This window comes from Hordeum vulgare, chromosome 6H, assembly GCF_904849725.1.
Source record: "Hordeum vulgare subsp. vulgare chromosome 6H, MorexV3_pseudomolecules_assembly, whole genome shotgun sequence".
NCBI classification, from domain to species: Eukaryota; Viridiplantae; Streptophyta; class Magnoliopsida; order Poales; family Poaceae; genus Hordeum; species Hordeum vulgare.
The window spans coordinates 35,177,534-35,196,460 of record NC_058523.1 but is presented as its reverse complement, the minus strand read 5'-3'; the positions used below and the strand labels follow the sequence as shown (position 1 = coordinate 35,196,460).

The following is an 18,927-nucleotide window of genomic DNA, read 5'->3' as shown; positions in this document are numbered from 1 at the left end:
TATGTGAATCTCAAGAATCAGCAATCTCTTCAGTCATGTGCATCTCAAATATTTAAATCAAGCTCAAGGTAAAAAATCTGATGTGTACTTTACTTACTTCTTCTCTAGAACTAACACCACCGATCTCTTTTTTATATATAAGATACAACACCAATCTTTATTTAAGTTTTCTCCTTCATTGTCTATAAGACACAACGCCATCGCCATTAGCTGCAGCGCACTAAATCATTCTGGACGGCCTAAGGTGACACAGAAATTAGCACTAACCTGGATGAAGATAATTAGATTTTAACTACATGGCCCCATGGATGCCCACGAGGGATATGGTGAGGCTTTAGGAGCCGTGGTGGAGACAAGGTGATTAATTTGCACAAACATGTATTTTTCAGCGGGATGAGTCGCACAAGCATGTATACAGGTTCACATGTGTGATTATGTTTCTTGATGAAGGAACTAATAATCCTATTAATATTTTTCTTTCCAAAGTGTTTAATTTTCTGATGAAATCATCATTTTTTACTTACACCATGTTAAGTTGTTGTGAGGTGCATGCATGAACGTATTATGATTATTGTTTATTTTATTTTTGTATTAATTACAGGAGTACCAAGGACAACCAGAAGGATGCTCTACGTATACTGTTTGCTGGAAGGGAGACAAATAATTTAATACATGGTCTCAGGGAACAAAAAGTATATAAAATTCAGATGTACAATATGTTTTGACTAGACAAAACTGAGACATTGCTCTAGATAAAACTGAGACATTGCTCGGGTATGGACTAATATTTTTCTTTCCTATTAAGTTCAGATGTACAATGTGTCTAGCTATTGACTCTATTTGAGGTGAAATAATAAGTTTCTAAAACCTATTAAGTTGGTGTCAGGTGCATGCATGAACGTATTCTGATTATTGTTTGTTTCATTTTGTACTAATTACAGGAGTACCAACGGCAACCAGCAGGATGCTCTACGTATATGGTTCTTGGATCAGATACAAATAATTTAATACTGTCTCACGGTATAAAAAGTATGTAATGTAAAACTCAGATGTATAACATGTTTTGTTTACATAAGACAGTTAACACATAAAGAGGATGTGATACCCGGAATGCTCCAGTAAGCATACACACAAGATTTTAAGTGCAGTTAAAAACAACATTATTTGGGTCCTAGACTATATATAATTTTCAAACAAATATTAAAGGAACTTGCATATCTTCCTAAAATATAGTTTTGAACATTTAGTTATTTTTGTAAGCGGAAATAATACTCACATAAAAATTACAGGCCATATTGCAGTTGAAAATTGCACTGAACTGGGGACGTAAACATACCTATACAAACTTATTGACATCAGATATTAGGAAGGAACGAGACATGGTTGATTAATACTTTCGTGTTAATGTCATTGTGGAGGATTCTCTATGACCTAATCACGGTCAGTTTATATGCGAAACAAACAATATACCTCAATTTATGGTATATAGTCGACAAAATCCTCAACTTTGACATGTTGACCGTAAGAAAGCGACAATAAGAAATCTAATATTAGTTCATACATCTTAATAATTGGCCCAGTAGAAGTTAATAATAGTACAGACAATATAACCTTGGAATTAAGTTGGTGGATGTTCTCAATTTCAGAAAAACAAAATTATGGTTATTATCTATGAGAGCAGATATCAAGTAAATGTGATGTTTATAGGATATGCCTTATAAGGAGCAGTTGTGACGGGTCAGAAAGTTCAGAAGATAATCTATGATTAGTGAGTTTAGAGAAGTCTCGGGAGTTTAGAGCAACTCTAGCAGACCCCGCGTCCGTCCGGCCTGCAAAACGTGTTTGCAGTTTGCGGAAAAACACCTTTACGGACCGGCGCGCACGGCCGCGGATGCAGACCCTGCATAACAGACCTGTAAAAAAACATATTCGCGGAATATGCTTTTGCGCGGGCTGAAATGTCCCCCCCACCAACCGCTTCCGCTTATATACAGGGCACCGCAACGGCGAGGTGGAAACCCGCGAATACGCGGGTTGGGGCAGAGATTTTGCCGCGCCCCGCAAAAATATTTGCGGGCCGGGGCGGGATGCGGGGTCGGATCGGACAGGTTTTTCCGTCCCGGGTCGGGACAGGATGCGGGGTCTGCTAGATTTGCTCTTACTCCGATGAACTAAGTACAATAGTCATTTTTAGGAAAACAAATCTGAAAGGTATAGTTTAATTCCGTTTTACTAACCAAAGGGATGTTTACCATGGAGCTACAAAATCGAGAAATTTACTAAATAGTTGTCTTCATAACACGTAATTCCATAAACTAGCTTTCTTAGTATGATTTTTGTTCTACCTGGTGTACTTCCATGATAGCAGAAGAGAAATACTCCTACACCTATCATCTTGAACAAGAGAGCACATGTTTAGTATAACTTACCCAAGTTGATTTGTATACAAATATTCTTGGGCGTATTTATCAAGTCATATTAAGAAAGTGTTGTAGCAAACGCACCAAGGAAAAAAAACGCACAATTGTGATGTGTGCAACAAGCAAATAAAAACAATGAACCCAAAAACATAGAAATAATGTATAAGTGTTTAATATACTAGCCCGTGTGAACGCACGGGTTGACGACTAGTCTCTACTAATTAGAGACTCCCACGAAATTATCACGTTAATTAGATTTTACGAGCCGTTCATTTAGTGGGACCGAATTATAACGGTGTAGATCCAATCATAAAACCCTGAGCCAGAAAAAAACATTTTCCTCGGTTGTAAAAACTAAAAAAAATCAAATCTCAGTTGTACCTAACAGCTTCACGTTCTTTCTCGGTTGTAAAAAGTAAAGAAAAAAGTGCAATCTCAATTGTACCTAAAAGCTTCACGTCCTTCCACAAAAAAAAAGTAAAAAAATCCAATCTCAGTTGTACTAAAAAAAGGTTTCATATCCTTCCACCGTAACTTCTCCACGACCTCTTCCAAAACTAAATCAGAATCGTGATCTATTTGCCCTAGCCTCCACGATCATCTGCTCAAGGAATCGCCTCAGCCTGACCGACAGCTCTTGATTGAGGTCTCCATAGCCGCTTCCATGTGTTGTCACCTCCTGGCGCAGGCTCCCCATGGTCCTGGTCGTGGTCTCATCGCTTAACCTCACTGCGTTCTCCCGAAATTGTCTTTCTCATGCCTTTCGTTTCATCTGCGGCGTGTTTCATCCGGCAGCAAATCGCATCTCGAGACTAAATCTAATTCCACCAGTTCATTGCGGATAGGCCTTGGCCTCTTCCTCTCTCTCTCTCTCTCTCTCTCTCTTTCTCTTTGTGTGTATTGCAGATGATGAAAAGAATGCAACGAGTTAGATCCGGCGGCAAATACCAGATAAGCGAGATCTGCATGCAGGTGATGAACATCATGAAATTGGCTGCCTCCACATGTTATACAAAATTTGGTGATGCGGATAGGTCTTGGCCTCTCTTTCTCCTGGTGCCATTAGCCCCTCTCTGTGTGTGTGTGTGTGTCTGTGTGTTGCAGATGATGAAGAGAACGCAGTGAGTTACATCCAGCGGAAAATTTGAGAAAAGAAAGATTTTAATGCAGGTGATGAACATCATATACTGATTATATAATTTGCTGCCTCTACACGTTATATAACATTGGTCGATGAAATGCGACCGTCCACTATGCAGTGATCTTTTAAACATCACCCATGCCAGTCTTTTGATTAGGTATATACAATGTGTTTTCTGTATGTGCAGTGTGTTAGTTCTAACATTGTTTAGACTATCCATACAGGGTGCATATGGGAAGCTCCTCTTGGTCGCGGCACATTCGAGGGTGAGGTGATAAGCTCATCATTAAGCAACTGGTCTGGTGATGGATTAAGTGTGTCAAGAAACTTTTGTTCCGAGGTAGTATAATACTCTCTTATTTAATACAGTGTCTTTTTAGCATGCACCTCTGTAAGCTATTTGTCTGCAGGTGCGTTCATCAAAGGAAGACTGTGGTTCATTAACTAATTATGTAGGCAAAACAAACAACTCACATGTGTTTGTAGGCCCTAGGTGTTAGTCCGGTGAAGGCTGAAAAGCATGTATATATAATTATACCCACTCAAATCAGTCAAGCTATGTGATTTACTATCATTTGGAGCATGGAGATTCACTCAAGGAAACAAGTTTCATATTTGTATCACTGATTTTGGCTCTCTTTTTTTTCTCAGTTTTTCATAATTCATACCTTAATTATCATGACACATTTTCTTCTACCACCAATCTGCACTGATATTGTCCCATGTTCCTCATCTCTGGCATGCACAATATATCCCTTGATTGTATGGACCCATCAGTGCACGATTATTAAATCGAGCCCATGAAGTTGTCCATCGAGGAACTACCGATGCCCATGGTACGAGTAAATAAGAAGTTATCGTACAATCCAGTTCATTTTTCTGATGCCTTATACTTGGACTGTGCTTCTGAAGTTCTATCATGTATATGTGTATTTTGTTACTCGCTTCTTTGTTGGGCCCTATTTAATGGGTTTTATAAGCATTGCAACCAATTAATCGTTTTTTCAGGTTCCAAGTGCATAATATGCAATATATTTTATTTTCTCCGTCGATTCTAACTTTAATGATCTATGTTCTCAATTTCTGTGAAGGATGGTCAATCAATTATTTCCCAGGCTAGCAACATTGTTGGGCACATGTTATAATCAGCAAGGCAGAAAATGCTCATGTTCCGTGCAATAGATTTTGCATGCAGGAAGAATTTTTTTACCTTATCCACAAAAGCCAGAAGATCACGAGATTAGAGGGATTGTAACTAACCTTTCTGAATGCTTGAGACTGAATTAGAATAGAACTATGGCAACCCCTCCATGCAAAATAGGCCCATGCATGAATCATATATATCATCAGGTCTTGCCAACCTTCGCATTGCCTAATGCATCGGAGATTAGAGTTGCCTATCTTCTCTCGAATTGTTTTTCTAACAATTAGGGTACTTAATTTTGTATTCCTAATAAGTAACAATAGGACTTGACATCAGTGCATGCACTATAATTTTTGTAAGTTATTCTAGGGTAAAAATAAGATAAAGTACGTGCTTGGTTTTTGAGAGTAGACGGACATTGTGAACATGTTTTATTTGTGATTTTGCCGCATACTCATATTATTTTGCCCAGTAACCCAAACCATGTAAATGTGTGAAAACAACTCCATGGTATTCAAATCCAATACACCTCGGGTACCCCAACTGAATGCAACCGAATTCCAGGGTGCCATGTTATAAAGGTCGATCTTACAAACAAGCAACAAAACTAAGCATGCACGGATAATCTACATTCAAGAAAGATGACAACTTTTTTACACTGTCCAATTTTCTAACATGAACATGATAAATGCTATTATTAATGCCATGTCACTATTGGAATTGCTGAATTCGTCGAGCTTCCAGCGTACAAGGCAATGCATAGAAACAAATTGGCATTGTGTTTGCCGAGTTTTGTTCTCGGCAAACGTCACTTGGTTGGACGAACGTGAGCAACCATTAACTTTGCCGAGTTCTTATTATCAGGCACTCGACAAACATTTAAATAGACATTGCTGAGTTTTGAGAACAGAGTACTTGGCAAACTACCACGTTAGGAATAAGATGTACGTCAATCTGTAGGAACGACATATATATGGTTCAGATAATGGATACGAGGTATGCGTGTCGGTTTGTTCGGTTAGATAAATAAGAACTCGGGTAAATACTGTATCAGTATTTCACTACATATGGATTCATATTTTCTTTTGATTTCATTATATACCAAATTATTCAGTAAGGTTTTTATATATACCTTATTATCCAAATTTCATGTGAATTCAAAATTAAGACCAGAACTGTAAACTTTTGTCTATATGTTCATATATTAGCATTTTACTTTTCATTTTGTCTATATGTTCATATATTAGCATTTTACTTTTCAGAAATGACTAATATAACGAAAGTAGACATGCTTAGATCAATACATTATGATGTGATGGAAGCAAAGCAGATACACCGAAGTGCAACCATCTCAACATGTCAAGATGCTCAACGGAATGATCATTTTCTCTATGCATGATTTTATTTTATCAGGTATAGACTAAACTTCTTAATTACTCTAGAGACTGGTCGGAATAGGTGCCATGTTAATGGACAATCAGCAAAATTTATTTTCAATGTGTTGAAGGCACTATATACCAAGATTTAGAGGTGATTAAATAATTTAAATTTTCTATCTAGATAGAGAACATTTGAGTATATGCGAGCCATTTCATATTCTGTTATTTTAGTATTAAATTTTAACTACGATAAGACTTGAATGTTAAATATGTATGGTCAAAGGACAAGATTGAACAGTTCCAATAGAAATTTGGTAATTCCGAATATCTTTACTCCCTAAATGAAATGTAATATCAAAACTCAATCCATTGCCGATAACTAAACTAGCCCGTGCGAATGCACGGATTGACTACTAGTTTGGTTAGCTTTTAACTTCCCAAAGCAGAAGTTGTTAGAAAAAAAGTTGAACCAGACACAGCCTAAGTTTCTCAGGCCCTATACTAAATGTCGCATCCTGGTGATGTATCAAATCAAAATACATGGATTAATCAATCTTTTTTTTTTGCATCGACATGGATTAATCAATCTAACACCCCATCATTAATTAGGAGGACTCTGGAAATACCACTACATTATTCCTTTATTGCATGATTTATTCATAGGGATGATGTCGTTGAGAGATGCTAATCCTTCCTCAATGATATGTTCGATACGTACAAGCAGACGTAGATATATTGCCTTCCGGTTGCATTGCTCACTTCTCCTGAAAGCAGGACTTGTAGCAAGGCACTGGCAATAAAATAGTCATGAGCTCTACGTGATCACAACACAAGTACTGGAAATATAATTTTCCAAGACATAACACATTTAGTCCACTAGAGCATCAAACGATCAATGGATACAAATGGACTTCATCAACAAATAAAGTTGTACCACATGCTGACTGGCATCTTTTTCATCGAGTACATATATTTACAAGAGTCTGATTTAACTCACAAATTTACAAGAGAGTGTTTTTTCAGGTACTGGGAACCCCTACACGCTCTGTGAGCAGTAAATTAAAAAAATAGAAAACAAATTAAACAAAAATCTGAAACTTTGCAATGTTAAATATGACGTAGGTGCTTGCAAGTTTTCATGTAAAAAATAATATTCGGGGAGCTCTACACAAGAGAAAGATTTCAGTACTTGAAGTTTTGAGCACTTTTAGCACTGATCTAAAACTCTTGTGTACACCTTTCTCTACAAGATGTTTTTTTATGAAAACTTGCCTACATGATAAAATAAAGAATTAGAACCTAAAACACCTTTCAAAAACAACCCAGATTTCTTCACCATAAACCATTCAAAATAAATGAAGCTATTGATTTGTGAACTTATATTGAGAGGTCTCTTGGGGGTGAAATGGGGGGCACACATGAGTAACCATCTAGTTTCGAGAACTCACCACACAAACCTTGTTTCGAAGGACTCTGTACTTACTATGTTCCTGTTACCTAGAAATTTTGATACACAATCGTAAAGACATCAATGAAAAATCTGTACTCCCCAATCCATACGTACCATAAAACAAAAAGCAAGAAGTCACTAACAGAACAAAGATTACTGACAAATAATACATCATACCACATGTTTAACATGAAATTTAAATATTTATATGGTGTGAACTAGATTCTATCAAGTTCAAATTGGAAACAAATTTTGAACTACATCCCACTGCCTTGAGTAGTATCCTCAACTTGTGTGTGGAACATGCAAAAAAAAGTGAAGTTTAACTCTGCCAGCAATTAGCTATAGGAGGTATCTAATGCTACACGCAGCAGTTCCATATAAATTTGACACGGCAAGTTTAAAGGTTTGTTGCTCACCGTCCATGTTATTGTTCTATTGTTAGGAATATAAACAATGCTGACAGCTTATTGTTGGAAATATGCCCTAGAGGCAATGATAAATAGTTATAATTATATTTTCTGTTTAAATATAATCGTTTATTATCCATGCTATAATTATATTGAATGAAAAGATAGATACATGTGTGGATACATAGACACAACAATGTCCCTAGCAAGCCTCTAGTTGGCTAGCCAGTTGATCAAGGATAGTCAAGGTTTTCTGACTATGCGCAAAGTGTTGTTGCTTGATAAGTGGATCACATGATTAGGAGAATCATGTGATGGACTAGACCCAAACTATGAACGTAGCATATTGATCGTGTCGTTTTATTGCTATAGTTTTCTGCGTGTCAAGTATTTGTTCCTATGACCATGAGATCATATAACTCACTGGCACTGGAGGAATACTTTGTGTGCATCAAACGTCACAACATAACTGGGTGACTATAAAGGTGCCCTACAGGTATTTCCGAAGGTGTTCGTTGAGTTAGTATGGATCAAGACTGAGATTTGTCACTCCGTGTGACGGAGAGGTATCACGGGGCCCACTCGGTAAAACAACATCACACACAAGCCTTGCAAGCAATGTGACTAAGTGTAAGTCACGGGATCTTGTATTACAGAACGAGTAAAGAGACTTGCCGGTAACGAGATTGAAATAGGTATGCGGATACCGACGATCGAATCTCGGGCAAGTAACATACCGAAGGACAAAGGGAATGACATACGAGATTATATGAATCCTTTACACTGAGGTTCGACCGATAATATCTTCGGAGAATATGTAGGATCCAATATGGGCATCTGATACGTCTCCAACGTATCTATAATTTTTTATGGTTCCATGCTATTATCTTGTCAAACTTTGGATGTTTTGTATGCATTTTATATCTTTTTTGGGACTAACTTATTAACTCAGCCCCAAGTGCCAGTTCCTCTTTTTTCCGTGTTTTTGACATTTTTCAAAGGAGAATATTAAACGGGGTCCAAACGGAATAAAACCTCCGAAAAGATTTTTTCCGGAACAGAGGATACGCAGGGAGCTTGAGAACATAGGCAGATGGCACCAGGGGAGGCCACAAGCCCCCTAGCCGCGGCCTGGGGGGCGCCTAGCAGGATTGTGGGCCCCCTGTGGCTCCTCTGCCCTACTTCTTCCGCCTATAAATCCCTGAAAAATCTGAAACCACGGAAGGAGCCACGAAAATACTTTTCCGCCGCCGCAAGCTTCTGTCTCCGCAATATCCCATCTGGGGCACGTTTTGGTGCCCTGCCGAAGGGGGGATTCGGACACGGAGGGCTTCTTCATCAACACCATTGCCTATCCGATGATGCGTGAGTAGTTCACCATAGACCTTCGGGTCCATAGCTAGTAGCTAGATGGCTTCTTCTCTATCTTGGATCTTCAATAGAAAGTTCTCCATGATCTTCATGGAGATCTATCCGATGTAATCTTCTTTTGCGGTGTGTTTGTCCACATCCGCTGAATTGTGGATTTATGATCAGATCATCTATGATTCTTATTTGAGTTTCTTCTGATCTCTTATATGCATGATTTCATATCCTTGTAATTCTTTTCGAGTTGTGGGTTTCGTTTGGCCAACTTGATCTACAATTCTTGCAATGGGAGAAGTGCTTGGTTTTGGGTTCATACTGTGCGGTGACCTCACCCAGTGACAGAAGGGGTAGCGAGGCATGCATCGTGTTGTTTCCATCAAGGGTAAAAAGATGGGGTTTATATCTATTGCATGAATTTATCCCTCTACATCATGTCATCTTGCTTAAGGTGTTACTCTGTTTGTCATGAACTCAATACACTAGATGCCTGCTGGATAGCGGTCGATGTGTGGAGTAATAGTCGTAGATGCAGAAAGTACCGGTCTACTTGTCTCGGACGTGATGCCTATATGTATGATCATTGCCTTAGATATCGTCATGACTTTGCGCGGTTCTGTCAATTGCTCGACAGTAATTCGTTCACCCACCGTAATATTTGCTATCATGAGAGAAGCCTCTAGTGAACACTATGGCCCCGAGTCTACTTCACATCATATTTTCAGCCTTACACTTTTACTTGGTTGCACTTTCCGCCTTCAGATCTCACCTTGCAGTTAACCGTGAAGGGATTGACAACCCCTTTGTAGCGTTGGGTGCAAGTTTGCTGTTTTTGCGCAGGTACTTTGGAGACTTGGCTTGATACTCCTACTGGATTGATACCTTGGTTCTCAAACTGAGGGAAATACTTACTACTACTATGCTGCATCACCCTTTCCTCTTCAAGGCAAAAATCAACGCAAGCTCAAGAGGTAGCAAGAAGAATTTCTACCGCCGTTGCCGTGGAGGAGGATCAAGTCAAGAATAGTCTCCCATGAACGTGCCAATTTCTGGCGCCGTTGCCGGGGAGCATCAAGTGAAGCTTATCCAAGTAACTGTGGCAAACTCATTGATGGGGTTATAGTCCCAGGGTAGGGTCATAGGCCTGCCCTATAGGTCCTACCCAAGGACTACCCTTCATAAGGGACAAGGCCCTTAGTCAGTTCCGACTGAATTAAGGACTTCCCATCATCCAGTCGGTGACGATTCCTCCATCATCCAGTCGAAGATGAGCATCCGGAACGTATCAAACTTACCGACTGGATTCCACTCTGTACATCGTAACCCCCCTGGAGAGAGCAACGGTCATCCGTTTTCATGTACCATTATTAGCATCTAAGACATACGTTACCTGTAACATAAGCAATTATTCGCCACTACACGGCCCCTGTGCACCGAACCGTTGTGAAGGGCAGCGCACTCTATATAAGCCGCCCTTTCCCACTGGTGCAGGGGTTAGCATTTGAGTGTAATCCATATTCCACTCGACATCAAGCTCCCAAGAGCACTGAGACGTAGGGATTTTACCTCTACCGTAGAGGGGCCTGAACTCATACAACCTCGCCGTAGCTAAGGCTCTGCCCATCCTTTCGTACCCTACACATCTACTGCCAGACTTATACCCATGACAGTTGGCACCCACCGTGGGGCAGGCGTCTAAGCGACTTCCCGCGAGTTTGCGACTACATCTTTTCATCATGTCATCCAGTGGAGATTTGTGCATGGGTCAGGAGATCCTCTTCGGTGCTCTCTCCTTCATCGGCGACGATTCGGCATGGCTTCGGGATGCCCCTCTCGACGTCGAGGCGCTCCCCAGTCGCGGGGTTACGCACTTCCGTGCCGGCGCCCGCGGCATCCTTCTTCTCCAGCAGTGGGCTCCGGTGTCGATCTACGCCCCCGTCACGCGCCGCAACAAGCGGTCTCGCCGTCCGCGGCTCCAGCGTTGGGTGCAACACGCCCAGGCGCGCCAGAACGCGTCTTCTCAAGTGGCGGTCCTCGAATCGGTTGTAGTTGCGCCGCCGTCCCAGCGCTCGGACTCAGTTCCGACTGAGTTGCCCTCCGAGTACTTGGGTCGCAGGCCTGCAGCCGAAGTGCACATGGCCAATTCCCATGAAAGTCCCCGCCAAACCAGTCGAAACGAGCACGAGGTTGGCGAAACATCCGGCGCTCGCTGTCAGCCCTGCCATTCTGCCAGTCGGCGCACTCCTCAAAGCAACGTGGAGGTGTTCCGCACACCCGTCCTCAACCTGGTTGCCGCCGCCAAGATAGCCGATTCCCTCCAGCCGACTGATTCAGAGGCTGGCAGAGGGATCGAGCAGATCCGTGCCCTGTTGCACACGGCGCAGCAGCAGAATTCGGCGGTCTCCCAGTCGCACAACAGGATCCACAACAGTTCAGTTCACGCAAACACGCATCGGTCAGTTTTCAGCCCCGATTCTCATCAGCGACACAGAGGAGGCAGCCGTTCCATGAATCCCGAAGATCGTCGCCGTTCACGCACCCCTCCGCGGGGTGGGCCCTACGGGCCTCGACATCATGATGATCGGTGTTCGATCGTTGACACTTATGATCCAAGGCCCGACGCAAGAGGATACATCGCCCAGAGGAAGGTCAACAGGAGCCGAGCCCACCGTGATGGTCACGATAGAGACCGTCCGAGTGGAAGCAGGACCATCGTCTCTGGCCCCAATTGTTTCAGTCGAGCCATCCGTTCGGCTGACATCCCTCCCAACATCCGATTGGCGACGGGGATCAGCAAGTTTACAGGAGAATCCAAGCCAGAAACATGGCTGGAGGACTACCGAGTGGCAGTCCAGATCTGTGGTGGGGACGACCAGGTCGCCATGAAACATCTCCCCCTGATGCTCGATGGCTTGGCACGAGCGTGGCTAAACCAGTTGGCTCCTTCAAGCATCTACAGCTGGGCAGATCTGGCCCGAGTCTTCATCAGGACCTTCGAGGGGACGTGCAAACGCCCTGCTGGTGTCGTGGAGCTCCAGCACTGTGTCCAGAAGCAGAATGAGCCCTGCGCGATTTCATCCAGCGTTGGACAACCCTCTACCACACGGTGGAGAACGTCATAGAGCACCAAGCAGTCTGCGCCTTCAAGGCAGGCGTGCGGTACAGAGATCTGTACCTGAAGTTCGGTCGGACAGGCGACATCTCCATGAGCAAGATGATGAAGATAGCGGCACGCTATGCAAATGGCGAAGAAGAGGACCGCATTCTTAGCGGGAAGCACAAGGCAGTCGCCGATGGAGATGGGAACATCACTCGGAAGCAAAAGCAGAAAGCTCCGTCCACTCCGCAGGCAGAGGCCGCAGTCGTTACCAATGCCAAGTTCAAGGGCAAGGGGAAGGCTCAGTTCACCCCCAAGAAGAAGCAGTTCGGAAACCACATCCTGGACCAGCCATGTCCAATCCACACGAAGATGGATGAAGAAGGGAACGCCATATTTCCGAAGCATACCACTCGGCAATGTCGCCTCTTGATCCAGGGGTTCGGCGAAGGGCAGCCGAGTGAAAAGGACAATGAACAAGATGAGGAGGACAAGGAGGATCCGTTCCCCCAAGTCCATGCAACACTGATGATTTTTGCTAACGTGGAAAGCAAGAGTCGACTGAAGCTGGTGAACAGGGAGGTGAACATGGCCACCCCAACCAACCCCGCATTACTCAAATGGTCTCAGACTGCGATCACCTTTGACCGGTCGGATCATCCAGCACACGTACCCACCCCAGGGAGGCAGGCCCTGGTCGTTGACCCGGTGGTGGAAGGAGTCCGACTGCGCAAAGTCCTCATGGACGGCGACATCGGCTTGAACATAATGTACGCCGACACTCTCAAGGGGATGGGCATTCCGATGTCCAAACTTAGCGAGAGCAGCATGCAGTTCCACGGGGTCGTCCCTAGACGAAAGGCCAAGTCACTCGGCCAGATCGCGTTGGACGTCGTCTTCGGCTCCGACAAGAACTTCCGCAAGGAAAAGCTGACATTCGAGGTGGTGGACTTCCAGAGTGCATACCACGCGATTCTCGGCCGCCCACGTATGCGCGTTTCATGGCCCGTCCATGTTACATATACCTGAAGCTGAAGATGCCAGGTCCCAAAGGTGTGATCACTGTCACAGGCAATCGGCAGCGGGCCGAGGAGTGTCTGAAGCAGGGATCGAGGATCGCCGATCAGCAGATGGCTGTCCTCGAGCTCGACGAGTACAAGAAGACAGCCGACCCCGCTGACTTGATGCGTTCGAAGAAGCCAGCTTCGTAGTCCGCATTCCAGTCGGCGGGAGAAACGAAGAAGGTCAGCATCCACCCGACGGACGACACCGCTGCCCTGACGAACATCTCCACCACCCTCGATCCAAAATAGGAAGCCGAGCTCATCCAATTCCTCCGTGAGAACTGGGACATTTTCGCATGGAAGCCCGCTGACATGCCAGGTGTACCCAGGGAGTTGGCTGAGCACCGACTGCATGTGGATCCTGCAGCACGGCCTGTCCGAGAACGCATGCGTCGGTCCGCCACGCACAAGAGAAAGGCAATCGGAGAAGAGGTGGCTAAACTTTTGGCAGCCAACTTCATTCGCGAGGTACACCACTCCGAGTGGCTCGCCAATGTTGTTATGGTGCCCAAGAAGGACAGGTCTCTCCGAATATGCATCGACTTCAAGCATCTGAATAAGGTCTGCCCGAAAGACCATTTCCCGCTCACCCGCATCGATCAAATTGTCGATTCGACTGCGGGTTGCGAGCGTTTGTCATTCCTTGATGCCTACTCGGGCTATCATCAAATCCGTCTGTATGGCCCCGATGAATTAAAAACAACCTTCATCACCCCATTCGGGTGCTTCTGCTACATCACTATGCCATTTGGTTTGAAGAATGTAGGAGCAACTTTTATGTGCATGATCCAAAAATGCCTCCTTGACCAGATCGGTCGAAATGTGGAGGCGTATATGGATGATATCGTAGTCAAGTCACGCAAAGGTTCCGACCTGCTGACTGACTTGGCAGAAACATTCGCCAACCTTCGTAGGTACGATATCAAGCTCAACCCAGCCAAGTGTTCATTCGGTGTTCCCAGCGGAAAGTTACTCGGTTTCTTCGTTTCCGAACGAGGGATCGATGTCAACCCCGAAAAGATCGGGACCATCGTCCGAATGGAGTGGCCGGTCAGAATACACGATGTTCAAAGGCACAGGTTGCCTAGCGGCTTTGAGCAGGTTTATCAGTCGACTCGGCGAGAAGGCACTACCTCTGTACCGACTCATGAAGAAATCAGATACTTTCGAGTGGACAGACGAAGCCCAAATCGGATTCGACGACCTCAAAGTCCTACTTTCCAACTAGTCGGTTCTTACTGCTCTGCTCAGTAAAGAACCCCTTCTTCTGTACATCGCGGCTACAAATCAAGTCATCAGCACTGTTCTCACAGTCGAACACGAAGAAGAAGGCAAATCATACAAGGTTCAGCGGCCAGTGTATTATGTCTCCGAAGTCCTGACTCCTTCCAAGCAGAGGTATCCCCACTATCAAAAACTTATTTACGGGATTTACATGACTGCGAAGAAGGTGGCTCATTATTTCCAAGACCACTCGGTGTCTGTCGTTTCTGATGCTCCGTTGTCGGAAATCCTCCACAATCGGGACGCATCGGGCCGAGTGGCGAAGTGGGCAATGGAGATGTTATACTGCGACATCAAGTTCGAGGCCAAGAAAGCTATAAAGTCTCAAGCTCTGTCTGACTTCATAGCAGAATGGGTAGAACAACAACAACCGACTCACATCTACTCGGCTCATTGGACAATGTTCTTCGATGGGTCCAAGATGTTGAATGGCTCCGGCGTTGGCATTGTGATCATATCGCCAAAAGGTGACAAACTCAAGTATGTGTTGCAGATACACTTCGAATCCTCCAACAACGAGGCAGAGTATGAAGCTCTCCTTTATGGGTTGCGCATGGCCATCGCACTCGGCGTCCGTCGCCTGATGGTCTATGGCGATTCAGATTTGGTAGTTAATCAAGTGATGAAGGGGTGGGACGTAACGAACCCCACCATGACTACATACTGCAACGCGGTGAGGAAGCTCGAGAAAAAGTTTGAAGGTCTGGAACTCCACCTTGTTCTGCGACTGAAAAACCAAGCAGCTGATGAATTGGCGAAACTTGGATCCACTCGGAGACCAGTCCCAAGTGACGTCTGCCTCGAGCACCTTCACCTTCCTTCAGTTAAAGAAGATCCTTTCACAGAGGAATCAGTACAACCAAAGAGCTCGACAGATCCGACTGAAGTCGAAGTCCCTGTTGTGGTTGATTTGATCATGGAGATTCTTGCTATCATCCCCGATTGGACTGTGCCGTTCATTCCGTACATCCCGAGGCAAGAATTACCAGAAGACGAAGTCCAGGCCAGACAGATCGTCCGTAGGTCGAAGTCGTTCACCGTCATTGATGGCCAGTTGTACAAAGAAAGTGTTTCAAGCGTCCTTCAACGATGCATCTCCCCTGAGGAGGGACAATTAATCTTGGAAGAAATTCACTCGGAATCCTGCGGTCATCACGCCTCCTCAAGGGCAATCATCGCTAAAGCATTCAGAGCTGGCTTCTTCTGGTTGCAGGCGAATGAAATGGCGAAGGATATGGTCGACCGATGTGAAGGCTGTCAGTTCTACTCGAACAAGTCCCACAAGCCAACATCTGCGTTGAAGACAATCCCTCTTGTTTGGCCGTTTGTAGTGTGGGGATTAGATACAGTCGGTCCATTCAGGACAGGCCAAGGGGGATTCACACATCTGTTGGTGGCAGTCGACAAATTCACAAAGTGGATTGAAGCCAAGCCCATCAAGAAGCTCGACGCCCTTACGGCCATCAAGTTTGTCAGGGACATCATCTCGAGATTCTGAGTACCGCACAACATAATCACTGACAATGGCACAAACTTTGACTCGGACAGATTCAAAGGTTTCTATACAGGCCAAGGTATCCGAGTGGATTTTGCATCTCTAGTGCATCCCCAAACAAACGGGCAAGCAGAGCGGGCGAATGGACTTATTCTTCAAGGGTTGAAGCCTCGACTCCTACGAGAAGTGGGACATGCTGCCGGCGCATGGGTCACCGAGCTGCCTTCGGTGCTGTGGGGTCTCCGCACAATCCCAAATAGATCTACACGGCGATCCCCGTTCTTCCTCGTTTACGGAGCAGAGGCAGTCCTTCCGAGTGACTTGCTTCACAATGCTCCACGAGTTGAACTCTTCTCTGAACCCGAAGCAGAGCAAGCCAGGCAAGACGGAGTGGATCTTCTAGAAGAAGAGCGCGAGATGGCACTGACTCGCTCAACCATTTATCAACAAGATCTGCGGCGATTTCACGTGCGACACGTGAGGAGTCGTACATTCCAAGCAGGCGACCTGGTGCTCCGAGTGGATCAGCAGAGACCTCACAAGTTGGCTCCCGCCTGGGAAGGACCCTTCATCATCTACAAGGTGCTGAATAACGGAGCATATCGACTCTACAACCTCGACAGGGAAACGGACGAGCCGCGAGCATGGAACGGAGTGTTGGGGAACGTCGCATGGGAAACAAAATTTTTCCTACGCGCACGAAGACCTATCATGGTGATGTCCATCTACGAGAGGGGATGTGTGATCTACGTACCCTCATAGACCGTACATCAGAAGCGTTAGTGAACGCGGTTGATGTAGTGGAACGTCCTCACGTCCCTCGATCCGCCCCGCGAACAGTCCCGCGATAAGTCCCACGATCTAGTGCCGAACGGACGGCACCTCCGCGTTCAGCACACGTACAGCTGGACGATGATCTCGGCCTTCTTGATCCAGCAAGAGAGACGGAGAGGTAGAAGAGTTCTCCGGCAGCGTGACGGCACTCCGGAGGTTGGTGATGATCTCGTCTCAGCAGGGCTCCGCCCGAGCTCCGCAGAAACGCGATCTAGAGGTAAAACCGTGGAGATATGTGGTCGGGCTGCCGTGGCAAATTTGTGTCAAATCAGCCCTAAAACCCCACTATATATAGGAGAGGGAGAGGGGAGCCTTGCCTTGGGTTCCAAGAACCCCCAAGGGGTCGGCCGAGCCAAGGGGGGAAGGATTCCCCTCCCGAACCGAGTCCTACTTGGTTTGGAAGGTGGAGTCCTTCTTCCCTTTCCCACCTCCTCCTTTTTTTTCCTTTTCTCTTTGATTTTCTTCCTAATGCGCATAGGCCTCTTTTGGGCTGTCCCACCAGCCCACTAAGGGCTGGTGCAGCACCCCAACACCTATGGGCTTCCCCGGGGTGGGTGGGCCCCCCGGTGAACTCCCGAAACCCATTCGTCATTCCCGGTACATTCCCGGTAACTCCGAAAACCTTCCGGTAATCAAATGAGGTCATCCTATATATCAATCTTCGTTTCCGGACCATTCCGGAAACCCTCGTGACGTCCGTGATCTCATCCGGGACTCCGAAAAAAATTCGGTAACCAACCATATAACTCAAATACGCATAAAACAACGTCGAACCTTAACTGTGCAGACCCTGCGGGTTCGAGAACTATGTAGACATGACCCGAGAGACTCCTCGGTCAATATTCAATAGTGGGACCTGGATGCCCATATAGGATCCTACATATTCTACGAAGATCTTATCGTTTGAACCTGAGTGCCAAGGATTCATATAATCCCGTATGTCATTCCCTTTGTCCTTCGGTATGTTACTTGCCCGAGATTCGATCGTCAGTATCCATATACCTATTTCAATCTCGTTTACCGGCAAGTCTCTTTACTCGTTTCGTAATACAAGATCCCGCAACTTACACTAAGTCCCATGCTTGCAAGGCTTGTGTGTGATGTTGTATTACCGAGTGGGCCCCGAGATACCTCTCCGTCACACGGAGTGACAAATCCCAGTCTCGATCCATACTAACTCAATGAACACCTTCGGAGATACCTGTAGAGCATCTTTATAGTCACCCAGTTACGTTGTGACGTTTGATACACACAAAGTATTCCTCCGGTGTTAGTAAGTTATATGATCTCATGGTCCTAGGAATAAATACTTGACATGCAGAAAACAGTAGCAATAAAATGACACGATCAACATGCTACGTCTATTAGTTTGGGTCTAGTCCATCACGTGATTCTCCTAATGACGTGATCCAGTTATCAAGCAACAACACCTTGTTCATAATCAGAAGACACTGACGATCGTTGATCAACTGGCTAGCCAACTAGAGGCTTCCTAGGGACAGTGTTTTGTCTATGTATCCACACATGTATATAAGTCCTCATTATATACAATTATAGCATGGATAATAAACGATTATCTTGATACAGGAATTATAATAATAACTATATTTATTATTGCCTCTAGGGCATAATTCCAACAGTCTCCTACTTGCACTAGAGTCAATAATCTAGCCCTCACATCATCATGCGAATTACATTGTAATAAATCTAACACCCATACAGCTCTGGTGTTGATCATGCTTTGCCCGTGGAAGAGGTTTAGTCAGCGGGTCTGCTACATTCAGATCCGTGTGCACTTTGCATATATTTACGTCCTCCCCTTCGACGTAGTCGCGGATGAGGTT

The 18,927-nt window shown here is 44.8% G+C and overlaps 1 pseudogene; it reads left to right on the top strand.

The window, feature by feature from the left end:
• Nucleotides 1-304: 304 nt before the first annotated feature.
• Nucleotides 305-18,927, top strand: part of LOC123405012 — a 180,718-nt pseudogene continuing 162,095 nt past the window's right edge.